This window comes from Passer domesticus, chromosome 1 (assembly GCF_036417665.1).
Source record: "Passer domesticus isolate bPasDom1 chromosome 1, bPasDom1.hap1, whole genome shotgun sequence".
Classification (NCBI taxonomy): Eukaryota; Metazoa; Chordata; class Aves; order Passeriformes; family Passeridae; genus Passer; species Passer domesticus.
The window spans coordinates 121,895,743-121,911,223 of NC_087474.1; the positions used below are offsets into that span (position 1 = coordinate 121,895,743).

At 39.2% G+C, this 15,481-nt stretch overlaps 1 long non-coding RNA gene across 1 annotated transcript; it reads right to left on the reverse strand.

Moving 5' to 3' along the window:
- Window positions 1-1,609: 1,609 nt before the first annotated feature.
- LOC135279145 (uncharacterized) lies at window positions 1,610-6,992 on the reverse strand. Its single transcript, XR_010346474.1, has 4 exons — window positions 6,791-6,992; window positions 6,271-6,394; window positions 5,403-5,542; window positions 1,610-2,790 (listed from the first exon to the last, which is right to left on the reverse strand). It is a non-coding gene; the product is annotated as an uncharacterized LOC135279145 (long non-coding RNA).
- Window positions 6,993-15,481: the final 8,489 nt, after the last annotated feature.

Here is a 15,481-nt window from a genome sequence, read left to right on the forward strand (position 1 = left end):
TTAAGCAAGAAACAGCATGGCAGAAATAGATGAAAAATGAAACTGAACAAACCAAGGATGCATGGAAGAGTTACCAATTGAAATAAAGAAATTAGATTTCTTCTGGCAAAACATCTTTATAGTTTGTTATTCTTTTGGAAAGTTAACAGTGTTTTAGCTTTGCAAAAGATAAACTTGGTCTAGGCTCATTCATTTCCCAGTTTCAAACTGAAAGGCAACTGAAAAGTTTCTTTTCAAAACCATAGTGACTGCTTCACTTATGTAGTCAAATTAAAGTTTGATCAACATTCTGAAGGAAGAATAAACTGATAAATGCAGGAGAATGTTAATTCATGATGTTCTAAGAAAGCATTTTTCATTTCATAGTAAAGAAAACTTAGAGGTTTCAAGCAACTGAGCTGTCAGTGCTAGGAGTGGGATCAAGTCATGTTAGTGCCAATATTATGTTTGTTTTTCAGAAACAAGAATACCCTGAGAGCTTCTTAGTTAAAAATTTATACTCTGGTGCTTGGCTCCCACCACCTGGATCACTCCCTTTTATTTTCCCTTGGCCATGACACACTTTTTATGCACAATCCCTTCAGGAAAGGTTCTAACAGTGCAGAAAAAGAGCTCGCACACAGCATTGAATATTTCACTAGGTTCTGGACATCTCAGAATGCAATTGCATACTCTGAGACAAATATTCTGACTCTTTGGAATGTCTGCTTCATGAAGAATTCAGTACTACAGAAGTGTAACTCAAGAACCAGCACACAGAGCAAGGCCAGCGAAACAAAGCACTTCATATAAGGTCAAATAAAAGGTTTTATTCCACCAAAAATAGAAAATTCTGGGGGAAAGGATGAGGGTGGACAACAGAGAGCAAGCAATCAGGTTTTCCACAATGCCCTCTTCAATACCATCAAAGTCTGATTGGCAGGCTGCTTACTTCTCAGGCTGGAAAAGTTAGAGAATGTTCAAAAAGAGAAACACCTGATGTCAGCACAGTGTCAAGTGGCAAGCTGCTCTGAGGCAGAATCCTAGCTGTAAACGGGCTTGGAAAATTGAGCAAGGCAAATGCCTACCATCTGCACCGTTAGGACTGCAGGCTAAACGTGCACGTTCTTTGTGGAGCCAAGCAAAATGGCTCTGCAATTTTTTCTCCCCACACAGCTAACCCATCTGGTGCCCAGCAAGCCCCAAAAGTTGCAATAACATTAACTTGGTGCCTTTGCTCTGAGCCAGTAGAGCAGAAAGCATTAGAGTAGGTGAATATTAGATGATAAGAGAGAAGGAAGACTTAAAACAATAAGGCTGTGCCACTCTTCTCCAGAGGCTTTTGCAGCAGGCTCCAGTTTACTGCAAACTCAATAGAAAATAACCTGAAAAGTTGCACGTGGCTCTTTTGCTTGAAACAGCTGCCCAGAGCAAACCCCAGGCCAAAGAAAATCACAGCTAAAATCCTTAAGCTTTGATAAAACAATCCCATTTTAAATAGCAATATTTATTGTGTATTTAAAAATACATGAGGCATGTGGCACAGCATTTTACACAGATGGTTTTGTATTACATTTCTCTATCTTAAGTATTCAGGTGTGACAAAAAAACATATTGTGAATAACTAAATTTTAGGTATAGCTTACAAGATGTTTTATGAATCTATAAAATGCCTAAGATATTTTAAATTATATTTCCCATACTGCTCTGAAACAGCAACCATTTAAAAAGTTGCAACCTTTTCCCACACCACCCTTAAAGTATGTAACAGATTCTTGCATTTTTCCCCTGGTGCCTGCATGATTCAGAGGACAAACAGCTGAGGACACCTTTGAAAACCTATTTAGGAGGCAGAAGTCACGAACAAGAAGAAGAAAAAGGTGGAAAGAAGTATTGCAAATAGCCTCTGAATTCCCTGTTACACTCTTCTGATTTAGTCTTTTCATAGAGGGAAAAAGAAAGGGTCATCAGCTACAAGAGAGGGTCATCAGCTACAAGAGAAAATCACTGATCACATCTAGATGCAAGTTCACTGTGCCACTTCTCTTGAGCCTGCTAGTTTGTTCCCTCAGGACACTGAAATCAGAAGCCATTTACTCATGGATAATAAATTAATAAAAGGGGGGTTGGGGTTTTTTGGGAGGACAGGTCCTTTGCGAGTTTTCTGAAAAACTATAGAACCTAAAAACTCAGCAAAAAACTCATTATATAAAACTAAACAGCTGATTTTTATGGAATTTATTAGAGGTCTAGCAAGTACCATCAAAATTTCTATGTATTTTCACTAGAGGAATTCAGAAACAGTAGAGAGAAATTGCCCACTCCTCATGCAAGATAAGCACAGAGCATCTGCAATAAAGACCCCAAATACATCAACACAAAAAATTCTGTATAAGTTTCCAATTAATGCAAGGAAATTAAGATACCAAAGTCATAAATTCACTTTCCAATTAAATTTCTAACAAAATTAGTTTTTCAGGCAAAAAGGAGGTTCAGTGTAGTGACACTGTCACATGGCATCACCTTCTTTATGGGATCTCCTGTATGAAACAAGTGCAGAGAGGTACTGAGTATTCCTCATTCTACCTCTTGCATCAGAAGTCACATTTTCTCTGTCCTTTTGGATGCCTTAGGGTTATGCTTTTAGATATTCAAGATGTCCTTGATATACAGAAGCTGTAGCTCTTGTATAAGAACACCCAAAGGAGGTCCTGGAGTTCAGAGTGGAGTTGAACATTGTGGGTAAGTGACAGGATGGGAAGCACACTCCAAGCACATCCAACAGGCACAACCTGTGGCAAAGTCTCATAGCTGCAAGACAAAGGAAATTGTCAAACCTACATATTCTCTCAACTCTTTTGTCTCATATGAATGTAGTTGGCAATAGCCAGAGTGAAATTCAATAACCTCTTTACAGATCTCATTCCACCATATCATGAACCTGCTGGCATGAGTAAGAAACAGGCTTGTGAGGAAAGTTTATGTGCTTTCAAGATGCCAAGGTAACACAGGCATGTGGGATTTTTCCAAGCTTAGGAAGCAGAACTTTACAAAACTTGGGCACTAAAACATCTGCAGTGAACACCAAGAAAGGTTTTCTTGAAACACAAAATTGGTTAATTCATATCCAGCATAACTCAAAAATTCAAAACACTTTCACTTTATACTAGGAGATAAAGCTGTCACTCCCATGAGGAAAAGGTACTATTAGTATAGAAAATCCAGCATCTAATCTCTATGAAGAGGAAAATAAAAATAGGTATATATATATATATATATATATATATATATATATATATATATATATATCTGCTTCATGACCTCTGTTTTGCACCAGCAGACTTTGGTCTGTGCCTGCAACTGGCAGAATGAATGTCAGAATGTCATCAATCTCTTTGGTAAAAAAAAAAAGCTGATGTGAAGAAATCATCTCATATGACTAATGACACTTCCTCCAATGGTGGTACTGTGGTACCATTTTTCAGCAGGCTTTTTGCAGGCCATTCACAACAAAATGCACCTCTGGTTATATTTGTTCGTATCCAGGCTCCTGCTCTTCAGTTTTTTCCCCTTTGGTCTCCTCTTCAAGTTCCAACAAGATGCTAATTGCAAGCCTTGATTTCAATGGGTTGGTGTCACCACTTTTGGTGAGGTATTTGCTGAGATCACATAATCTCTTCCTACTTGAGCAGGCTATTTACCCATAGTTATAATCATATTTGTTTCTCCTTCCTGTTACCTCATTTTGTTCAGGGACTGAAGTACAGTGATTCAGTAAACGCAAACACAAGCTTACATTTCCCTCAATGATTCTTCTCTAACAATATAGTTCAGAATCCAAATGTTTGGTTTCCTGTGTTCCCTCATATAAAGATAAGTTTATCTCCATTATCATCTAAGTTAGTTTTATTGAAGTGTGTAATTGGCAGTAAGGGATTCAAAATCTTCTGTGTCTGTACCTATCAAAGTTTCTAGATCCTGAATTCTAGTACAATAAAAGCACCCATCTTTATGACTTTATCTCTTGAATTCATCTTCATTTACGTCATAAATACCCTAAAAATTAGTACACAAGAAAGATCTCAGCTGTTGTACAGCAAAGCCAGACTTGACCACTCCAATATTGCCAGTTGCCAGTTCTTGTATTTGCGGGGTTCCCAGATGAAGGAAGGAAAATATGAATCTGACTCCATGCTCTTAGAAGACTAATTTATTATTTTATGATCTATATTATTTCAAAGAATACTAAACTATACTAAAGGATACAGAAAGGATACTTACAGAAGGCTAAAAGATACTAAAGAATCTTGTGACTCTCTCTCCAGAGTCCGACACAGCTTGGCCCCAACTGGCCGATAAGTAAAAACAATTCACATGAAACTGATGAAACAATCACTTGTTGGATAAACAATCTCCAGCCACATTCCAAAACAGCAAAACACAGGAGAAGCAAATGAAAGTATATTGTTTTCCTTTTTCTCTGAGGCTTCTCAGCTTCCCAGGAGAGAAATCCTGGTGAAGGGACTTTTCCAGAAAATATGATGGTGAGAGTCAATCACTTTTAAAGTTATATCTTCCCACTCTTCCCCACCCTTGAATTTCTATCCAGCAGTTTAAACCTATTTAAAACTCTGTGGAAGAAGGTTTTCTGAGAAATCTTCCTATGAGTCGTTGACATGCTGTCAAAACAAAATGTTTGCAAGGCAGCTTTCCAGATAGACACCCAAAATGACAGCCAGACATCAGGCAGAACCACCTTGATGGAGGGGAGAAACACGCCCTAATGAGAATGACTTCAGAGAGCTGGGCAGCTCTCACATCACTTTATTTTGATTAACTAACCCTTCAGCAGAACAGCAAAATTAATTGTGTTTCTAATTCCTCTCAGAATGCTAACAAAAAAAAATTATAAACACCACTGAAATATTAACTACTGTCAAATTTCCTCAGCAGACATTCATTTATATGCAAGAGATGCTCACAAGCATAACTCCCTGTGGTCATTAGGCTTGCTGAACTCTGAATGCTTCAGTTGGTATGAAAAACATTTAGAAACATTGTCTGCTTATTAACAAAATAAAGATCTGAAAAGCCATTGAGTTTGACTTCCTTTAACTTAGAGCCCCATAACGTAATTTAGAATTACATTTTAAATTCCACTTCGTTGTCTATAAAAGTATTATCTTTGCAATGTTTCATGGAAGTGGTTAATAGTTCAGAACATACAGAGCTATTATTGGAATATTCAAATACTGTATTGCCATAATATTAATCCTTCTCATTTTAATCTAAAAGTTATTAAAGACAAACATATTTCATATGAAATAGCACCTTGTCTTTTCTAAATTAGAGCACCTCTTCCCATATTGCCATGAAATGTTTCAAGAATGAAAATGATCTGCTCAAAAGCCTGAAGGGCTCACCTTGGAAGAGGCAGATTTGTGTTCACATGCCTGTTGCAGTGTGTGGGGCTGTTGCAGAAGAGACTGAGAGGCTCATTGCAGCATATTCAGGAGTTTTGTGGCTGGCACATTTCCATAGGAGGCAGATCTGAAATCAGCTCCTTGCTCAAATCAAGCAGAAGAGAGAAAGGGTTTTTTTCAGTCTAAGAAGCAGCTTATCCACTGGTCTGGGGACCTAAACAGTGCATGCAGTCTTGTAGTCCCAGAATTCCATTCTAAGACCACTTTTTGTAAATGGAAAAGTAATGGATTCTTTACTTTTTTTCTGCCAAGGTCAGGATTAAATTGCGAGATGGTATTTCTTGTTCAGACTCAGATATGTATTAGTTCTTATTGATATTACAGTCTCACAAGCTGTGAGTTCTACAGTACTTTAACAAGGTAAAAATGGAGATGTGTCCCTCTCTCTACAAGGTCTTTTAACAATAAACTGTCCAATTGAGAAATGACACCTATTTTTACTTTTAACCCAATAACCAACCACCCATGGCCTGCAATGCAGACTTTTTTATCCAATTACACAATACCACCCAAACCCATGAAGAAGAAGATGAAAAAGAAGATAAAGAAGAAGAACCAGCCTCCACCCTAAAACCTCCATCTTGCTTCATATATATTACTATATTCTAAAACCTTAAACTCTAAGTTTTCCCAAGTCCATTTCTGCAGATGGTAAAACAACAAGTAGTGTCCAACCCTTTGAAAGCAACAATCTGAGCTGGTTATCAGGGAGCTGAGCAAAATTGTGCTTCTGTTGCTTGACCAAGATCCTGAGAAAGTCTCCATGATTAAAGAATTAGCCAGGGCTGTGAGAAATAGTTTTACATACCTGATTTAAAGGAAGGCCTTTAACAGGTAGCCACATCCCAAGCAAGCTCTGGGTTACCAGCTCCACCATTTTTCTAAGAGGGAGAAGGGGTCAGTCCTGTGAAGAATGGGAATGGATTCCATTTCTAGAAAGTAAAGAAGCTTTTTTACACAACAGTAAAAATGGAATCAGTCAGTAAAATGGAATGGTGTGTATGTATACATAGGTGTGGAGTCATTCTGACATCACACAGATCATACCTAACTTTTTATTAAGAGCACTGGAAACAGTCTAAAACAGGTGTTAAAAAGGCACATTCATGTAAATATGTTAAGATAATTATATGTGCAATGATAAACTTATCTATCTTATTAGATTTAGGGACACTTTAGAATAATCTTAAAATTAGCCTGAAATCCTGTTTAACTTAGAAATAATAGTTTATCCATAAATGCTTATTGTCAAATCATTGAATATAGCTTTAAATTCTTGTAAGTAGCTTTAGAGCCACTATACCACTGATTTCCAGTGAAAACCTCACATTTCTTTTTAGGATCTAGAGAGTAATTCATATGAGGAGCAGCTGAGGGAACTGGGGTTATTTAGCCTGGAGGAGGATCAAGGGAGTCCTCATCACTCTTTACAACCACCTAAAAGGATATTTAGCAAGGTGTGGGTTGGTCTCTTCTCCCAGGCAACCAGCAACAGGGTGAGAGGACACAGCTTCAAGCTGCACCAGGGGAGGTTCGGGTTGGAAATCAGAAGGAATTTACTCACAGCAAGGGCTGGTAAGGATTAGAATGGACCACCCAGGGAGCTGGTGGAGTCACCAGAAATGTTGAAGAAATAATTGGATGTGGCACTGAGTGCCATGGTTTAGTTGACAAGGTAGTATTTGGTCAAAGGTTGGACTTGATGACTTAGGAGTTACTTTCCAACCCTAATGATTCTTTTATTCTAGTACCTAAGCCACTAGAGAAGTAAACTTAGATCCAAAAATCACTTAGGCTTCTTTTGAAAACAAAACCTATTCATTGTAACTCACACACATGTGATTAAATGATTATGCTCTTTTCTAATCCCAAAGCTGTTGCAATATGCCACAAAAATATAGTGATGCTTCTATACAATACATAGGCATTAAAGCTTGTTCTGTTAACAAAATAATGTTTATTTTGACAGAAGCTGCTGGGAGCCTTGTGAATACCTTAATCTTACTGCCTACCCATTCCTCTGCTAAGGATCTTAGCAAATCTGACAAAACATGCAGCTCCAAGAACACTGAGATGTTTTCAAGGATCAGTAAAATCCCTTTCCTGCAATTTATCCCTGTGTTTATCTACTTATCCTCCTCCATCAGGGGAGGCTTGAGGGATGTGATCTGTGGGTTCTGGGCACATGTCAGGGGATGACTTCTCCCTGTTACAATTTTGACATTGGAGAGTGGGTGTTGAAAAGGTGAACACCACACTCTCCTGTGAAGGGTTAACCTCTGCTTCTCCCTGCCTCTGCCCTGGGGTTTCTGGGGAGGCAGGCACCAGGCTGAGTGCCCAGCCCACACCAGCACCCTGGCAGCTTGCTGAGGTGCAGAAACATGCAGGTGTACATGGGCACAGCACACCCATCTGAGCTGTGCTGAGGGGCAGGACGTGCACCTTGCTCAACCAGAAATGGCTCCTGAGGGATTAAGGCACATCCCAACTCCCCTCACAGTACTCCTCTTCAGGCATGATGCCAAGGAGGCAAAATATCATCGAGGACAGTCAAGACTGTGGTGTGTGTGTGTACATTATCTCCTGAGAAGGAGGGGTATACCACAGCCTTAATAAAGGTCTCTTAATTGCCTGCTAAGATTCTGCAATTGCATTATTCCCATTTCCCCATCAGCACCATCCCATTTACTCTTCTCTCAAAGCTATAATCATGAATAAAATGCTACATGAAGCCCTCATTTTTTTAAAACCTCCTATGCTTCCTTCCCAAATGAACTGCTTTGGCTTCAGCCACAGCAGCTGTGGTTTGCACTATTCAGCTTTTCAGGATGGTTTGGCTCAGCAAAACCTGAAAATGAAAGCAAGAAATAACTTCCTCATTTAACTAATACATGTTCATGGCAAAAGAGAAACTGTCCCCCTGTCACCAAGAAAAACCATGTGCTCTCAGCAACACTGTAATAGTACACACAAATTTTAATCTGGAGCTAACTGGAACTGATATATTTTTGCATTGTGCAAAATATTACACCTCACCCCATATGTTTTCACAGTGAATAGGTTTTAAATGTCTGTTCATTACCCTGAGATTCTGTTGCACAGCCACTGGGCATGAGGAGAGTCCAGACGCCCACACTGCCCAGCAGTGCAGGGTTCAGTTCCTTTACAACACCCCAAGGAAAGCTGCTAATCCACAGTCACACACCACCAGGTCTGGGTCTCAGATGACCTCCCCCTTTTACTGCTCACAGCAGACCAATTATGCAGAAGCCAGCGCAGGGGTAAAGGTATTTCACATGGCTCATTTTGCTGCCCCATCAAACACAAGGGGGTCAGCAGCAAGAGGCTGTGGATCTCCACTCATATATTTTGGTGCAGAATTGTAGCAGTTTGGGCAATCCTTTTGACTTTATGTAACTTTAAGTTATTGCATAATCATATCTGGGGGGAGGTTCAGTCACAGTGGACGTTCACAGGAGCTGGAGGGTCTCAGCCACTAGAAAAAATTAATAAAAATGCAGAAAAATTGGCAAACCAGAGGCTCAGTTTTTCCTGCCTGATTACATCACAGAAATGCTAATTACAATAATTTGATGTTGTCCAGATTGTAGCACTCCATCTAGTTAATGAATTTTAGCATGGTGACAAACAGGTTTTGTTTCTAAGTCTGCTGTACAATATTCTCCTTTAAGTTAAATGATTTTAAATCATTAAGATGTCAATAAATTTCAGAAAGAATTTTGCATGTAAAGCATACAAGTATTTTGCAAAAGCCTTCCCACAATTTCAGTTCGGTATTTAAAAACACATGCAGTTAATTTCTGTTAACTGGTCCTGCCACAGTTACATCAAAGACATGCAAATCACTTCTGTCTTTCTACATCCATGCATCATCCATAACATCATATTGTGCAGAACACTCTGTTTAAGAGTCAGAGAGGCACTCAGATTTGAAAGCAATCATTTCTGTGTTTTCAGAGAATGGAAATGTGCTGATGACTGAGCAACCTCACAGCTGCAGAAACAAATGGTATTTTTCCTTCTGACTGCCTCCACCGGCATCCTCACAGATGACTTTTGCATCCTTTTTCCTCAGTTACTGAAACACTCTGCATGTACAGCCATGTGCATACTGATGTTCTGCTGTTAACAGAGGCTTGCACTGCAGAACTTCTAATTACAGACTTGGGCCCTGTCTCGATGATAGTCTGTCAAATTAATAAACTGTAACCCTGTCATTTATGGCACCACCTGTGTTTGGCTTCCACGTGGGGATTTTCTTTATTACTTTGATCAAGAGCATAAGAGTGTTATTGACATAGACACAAAAAGTAATATTGGTTCAGAAAAAAGCATATGGGATGGCACAATCAGGGGCTACTATAAAAATATGTGTCTTCTTTTAGGTACAGGTAAAGCGTTTGTTCTTTTATATTGCATAAACCTAGTGTCTGCTTCAAGTAGAGATTACGGATATAAAAGGAGGCAAATGACTAAATGACTTGTGAGGTGGAGATCCAAGCTCTTAATTACAAACAGTTTGATCAAGGTCTGTCAGGTGCTAAGCACTTCTTACAATGGGAGTGAAGAAGAAATAGAAAACATCCAGCATTTCCAGGACTCAACTCTGATGTACAGTTTCTGCTAAAATGAGTATGAACTTTGAGAATGAATGATGCTATACCACAGTAGGCTGAATTCATCCTTCTAAGAAAAAAAAAAACAATGCTTTTCAAATATTAATCTACATTGAATTGCAATTTTTGTTCTTTTTTGTTGTTGTTATTGTAATGTAAACTTATGCAAATTAGAATAATCCTCTCCCTCCTGAGTACAGGAAAGATTAGATCTTTAATTTCATCCGCTACAGTTAAAAAATTTAATAAGTGTTTCTTATGAAATTAAGTTTTTAAATAATTACCTTGACAGAAATAATTACACCATCATCTCTGCCTTATATTAGCAAATAAAAAAAAAATCCATGTGATATAATGTGCACAGAGTGGATGAATGGAGGAAGTCAGTCTTAAAATTAATGACGTAGGAGCTAGCAGACATTGAATAGAATAAACAACCATTCCTGTTTCTTATGTGACCGTGGTGAACCTATGAACCAAAACTCTAAGGACGCCTGGACTCCAGCAGGGAGAAGCAGCTTCAGTGCCTCCATGCTGAAAGGCTGAATGCTTGTGTAAGCAGCCAAGACCTGAATGCAAGATAAAGCTTTTAAATTCCCTCTCAGGTTTTGTGTCTGTCACCTGGAGCAGCAATACTTAAGACACCTACACCTCTCATGTTATTACTGAGTTAGCTTTTATTTTTGAGTGTGCAATTCTGAATGCACAAGAACACAGTGTAACCAAAAGCACCAGTGCCAAATCCCATGCAAATTCTACTGGCTTGCTGTTGCTTAGAACTTTTGTAAATATTCCAAATATTTACACCTACAACCAGAAGAGAATCGTTAAGGTTGGATGCAAGATATTAACTATAGCCAGACATCAGGTATTGCTAAAACCAGAATCATCCTAATAAAATATCATAGAATATCACAGAATATCATAGAATATTCTGAGTTGGAAAGGACTCACAAGGCTCATCACAGTCCAACTCCAAGATAATAAAGCCTATCTGCAGAACATTCTTCCTTGTCTGACATGGTATGTTTAATAAGCTTTATTGCTGTAGCAGCCAGAGTATTTCTTTTGAGCCTCATGAGCAGCAATCCCTCAGCTGCAGCAGCTGCTGCGTCATTCAGCCCCAGTTGCAGAATTGCTGTTCCCAAACCTCATCTTTCATTTAAGCCACTACAGCACTTGACCCAGACCTACTCCTGGAACCTCAGAGTGACTAATAAAAATACTGAAAATGCACATTACTAATTGACTTGGGCTTTTCCTAAGGAAATATTATTGTAATTTTTCAAGTTTTTTTCTTAATCATCTATGAATTGTAAATGGAAGATGCAAACATCATCATGCTTGTTAATTCCTGTAGGACAAAATTATATTTTTCCTTACAAATTTTGCAGGCAGCATTGTGTAGACATGACAAGATTCCATTTAAATTTGCAAAAAAAAAAAAAAAAAGAAAAAAGAAAAAGAAAAAAGGACAGTTAAAAGAGGTGTATATAGTGTGTATTCTGCTTCAGTAACTCTGACCTTTAGAAATATTCAAGCTGCTGTTTGATTTAACATTTCATCAGCAAATACATTTTAATGCACAGAGGACTATTCTCAAAGTTCACAAAACTGTTTGCATAGATGAGAAAAGGACTAAAAGATTGTAACAGAAAAAAAAAAACCTGTAGGTTTCCTCCAAGTGTAGAATAATCTGAAACTAGCAAGCTTGCTTGTGTACAGGCTGACATCATGTACTTCTAATCACTCCCAGCTTCAGAGGAGCATCTCATAGACAGCTTGGTTCAACATTGACCAGGAAAATTTCCTCTATATCAATGGATTATTTCTCTGGGTTAAATTCTTCTCACTTCTATTAGACATTTTCCTGCGACATTGTCACAGAGCAGAATCCAAAATTATGTAGCTAGGACATAATTCCTACATAATTTCTGATTCTGCTGGGTAACAGAGTATGAGGAGAGCATCTGAAGACACCAGAATACAGCAAGGTTACACTCTGGCTCCTGTCCTGGTTATGGATCACACCCCAGTCCACTTGTGTATCATAGCAAGATCCCCAAGGCGGATCACTCTCACTTCAGCCAAATTGGTTCCTTGTTTCTTTTTTCTAGGTTTAGTGGCATAATACAACTTTAATCCCTCCAACTGGGCAACTGCTCTTTTTATGGCCGTGGCTTTTCTTTTTCTCTATTGCATTATTTAAATTTTTTTTCACAGATGGTGGCACTCAGGCTAAATATTTTCAAAATCAATTTAAAAAACCCTTCAGAGTGTTACTTGTGTGGAGGTAAATTTTAGCATGACTGTACTGGATTTCACTTTTATAGGGGTCAATGTTACTCTGTTTAGGCTTGTAAATATTTGCAGCTAAAAATGAGCTTCAGAAAAAATATTAATGAAATATTGCCAAGTATCCTGGAAATCATGCATTGAATTATTCATCACATTCTTCAGCTCACGACCCTTCCGAAAATATATTTTGTAAAATCCAGGTGTAACAACACAGTGTATGAAGAAAATTACACCAAGAATCTAACTCATCCTTGGACTGATGCTTCATTATCCTGTTCTCAAAAAAAGACAGAGAGTCCAAGACCGTGTTTTGTTGAAGAGTCCAAGAAAGCTTTCCTTGACTTCAATAAATATTGCCTTTATTGAGGATGAATTTGAATTACTACTTTACCTCAAGACCTTTCACAGCTGAAAAGATACACCAAAAATATCTTTGAGTTGCTGCACTTATTCTCAAAAAAGGGCAGCAAAGGAAGTGTGCAATTGCTTTCTGACAAAATCCTAACAGGCTGAAGGTAAAGCAGGGAAAACAGACCTCTAGCAAATGAGTTTGAATGCCTGTAGAGTTTCTTGCTCCCAGGAATAATTTTGTCTCCTTGACATGCTTTACTGGGCTGTGTGGAGGCTACCTGCCAGTGTCCTTCCCACACACTGACATAGAGGTGGCTCCAGGAAGTCTGAACATACGGGGATTGGGAGGAAACAAAACAGTTTCTTCACCCAAGAAGTGGTTGTTCTGCAGGACTCCATCATAGAACTTTGTGATTATGAAGACTTGTGGTTCAAAATGGCTCTGGGCAAATTAATGTAAAACTAATTAAACCTGAAGATTAAAGACACATTTTGGTGCAAACAGAAGTAAACTCCCACCAGAAGCTCCTGAACTTTACTGGAAACTGGCAAATATTACCAGGATATTACCAAGTTTACCCTGTCCTTCCCCTCTTCCCTGGCTTCCTGAGATTGCCTGTTTTTCCAAATGGAAGGAACTTAATGATCCTTAAGGATCATCAAGAACAGCCTTCCTCACAGTCCCATGCTCTTCCTCTCTGCACTGCTCCTGCAGCCAGCCAGGAATGTGCTGGAAAGGCATCCCAGCCAGATGGGAATAAAGCAAGTCACTAAAGGAGCCATAAAGTCACATTTTACTTATGACACCATAACTTCTGCAAGCAGGCTGATCCTACAAGAGATTAAAGTTCACTGACAACAAGATTTGCTTCCCAGAAAAAGAAACAGATGACAACTCTCCCAAAGTAACTTTCCAAGTCCTGCCAGGAGACCCTAGATAAATAATGTCCCAAGTCAGTTGTAGCACAGTCATCTTCCCAGAGAAATTTATCTGAAGAACAGGCTTAAAATATCCACAGAGCTGTTCCGTGCTTGGGCAGTGAGTTACAAATATTTATTGATTTAGCTTTCCAACAGACTCAAGTGTTCAGCCTGTTATCTAGGATGAAGGTTTGTATTTCCCTCTTGAGTCCTGCCAGGAAAGCAGAGGATTTCTGCCAAACTAGTTTATTGCTGTTCTCTTTCTCCCGTGGCTGTTAATACCATTGAGACTGTTATGCCAACCTTCTGCACAAGGATTAATTTTACCCTCTGGCCTGCTACAAACATGGTGAGGTTGGCTGGTGCCTTCCTAATGGACCTGTTTATTCCTCAGAGTAGCACTAAGAAAGGAGCACTCTCCCTGCCATAACCCAACTAAATATTTATAACCAATATCCTTCCTGAAAACTGCATACATACATATTTTATGTGACAGAAGAACCATTGCAGGGAGAGGTACAAACCAACAATGCCACCAGATGATTTCCCATACAATTCATTTTATTAACTCCAGCTTTGTCCTGTGCCAGACATGAGACCATGAGAGCTGGTTTCCTAAATACCTGCTGTACTTCACAAAACCAGACCCAAAAATCTCAAAGATGGTAATTTTTTTCCTCATTTTAAAAATAGGTCTAAGACGAACAGATAATCAGAAAACTTCTTTTGAAACAATTGTGTTTTCACTGATTCAGTTTCACAAGCTCACCGTTCATTGTACCCTGCCAGACACTCTGCACACTGCATGCTTATAAAGCTATTATCTAAATCTGATGGTTTACAATCCCTGAGGATTTGTCCACCTAAGTTTAACACAATGCTGATCAGCTGTAAGTGCCATAGGGATAGGGGTTTTAAATTATTCCCAGCCACCTGCAACTCAATTGGCCCAAAAATTTGCTATGCTTTAATGTTCAATTCATCATACCCAAAATTTTAGTGCTGTTAGCCACAAAAAGGATCTGAAGATGCTTTGCTTGTATCCACTTATAAAGCAAAAGAACCGTGATCCTGTTGTTACTGCACCTCTATCAGCTTACAAAGCCCAACCAACCAGCAATACGTTATTGAACAGAGAAAGCCAAAATCTCTTTAAATCTCAATTCCCCTGTTGTCTTTTTTCAAGTTTCAGCTTTATTAATATGCCTACTTTTCATCTTTTAAATAATTGGCAGCTGCCCACTTGCAAACACACCTTTCATCATTTAAAAACCCACAAATCTCATTATGCCCTCTCCGCCTGCATCCATGGAGAGCAGCCCAATAGGCATTTGTTAAACCTCTCCTTTGAAGTACTATTGTTTGGATGTCATGGATGTTTCCTCCAACCTGAGCTTATGAAAGAGACAATATGCTTTCCACTCTCTCATTTCCACACAGTTTAGAGACCACATAAGGCAAGGAAATGAGAAATTATGCCTCTGCGAATTTGAAAATAAACCACAGATCTGGACTGTGATCCCATCTGTGATACCAATTTCTTCTGCTCCTGCTCCTCACAGCGCTCTGGGAACCCTGGAGTTCAGCCTCCAGGCAGAGAAGAGCCCAGGGAACCTGGTTTTATCCCCTCAGGGCCACTGACCCCCAGCAGAGGCAGGAGAGGCAGCACAGAGCTGTAACACGTGTGCTGCTGCCTGGCACCTGCATCTGCTCTGCTGCAGCTGGGAGTAAACACTCACCTTCCAGCACTCCTCTGCCACAGCCTCCCTCCAAACACACAGGCAACAAGCACAGCTTCCAGCCCCCACAGGC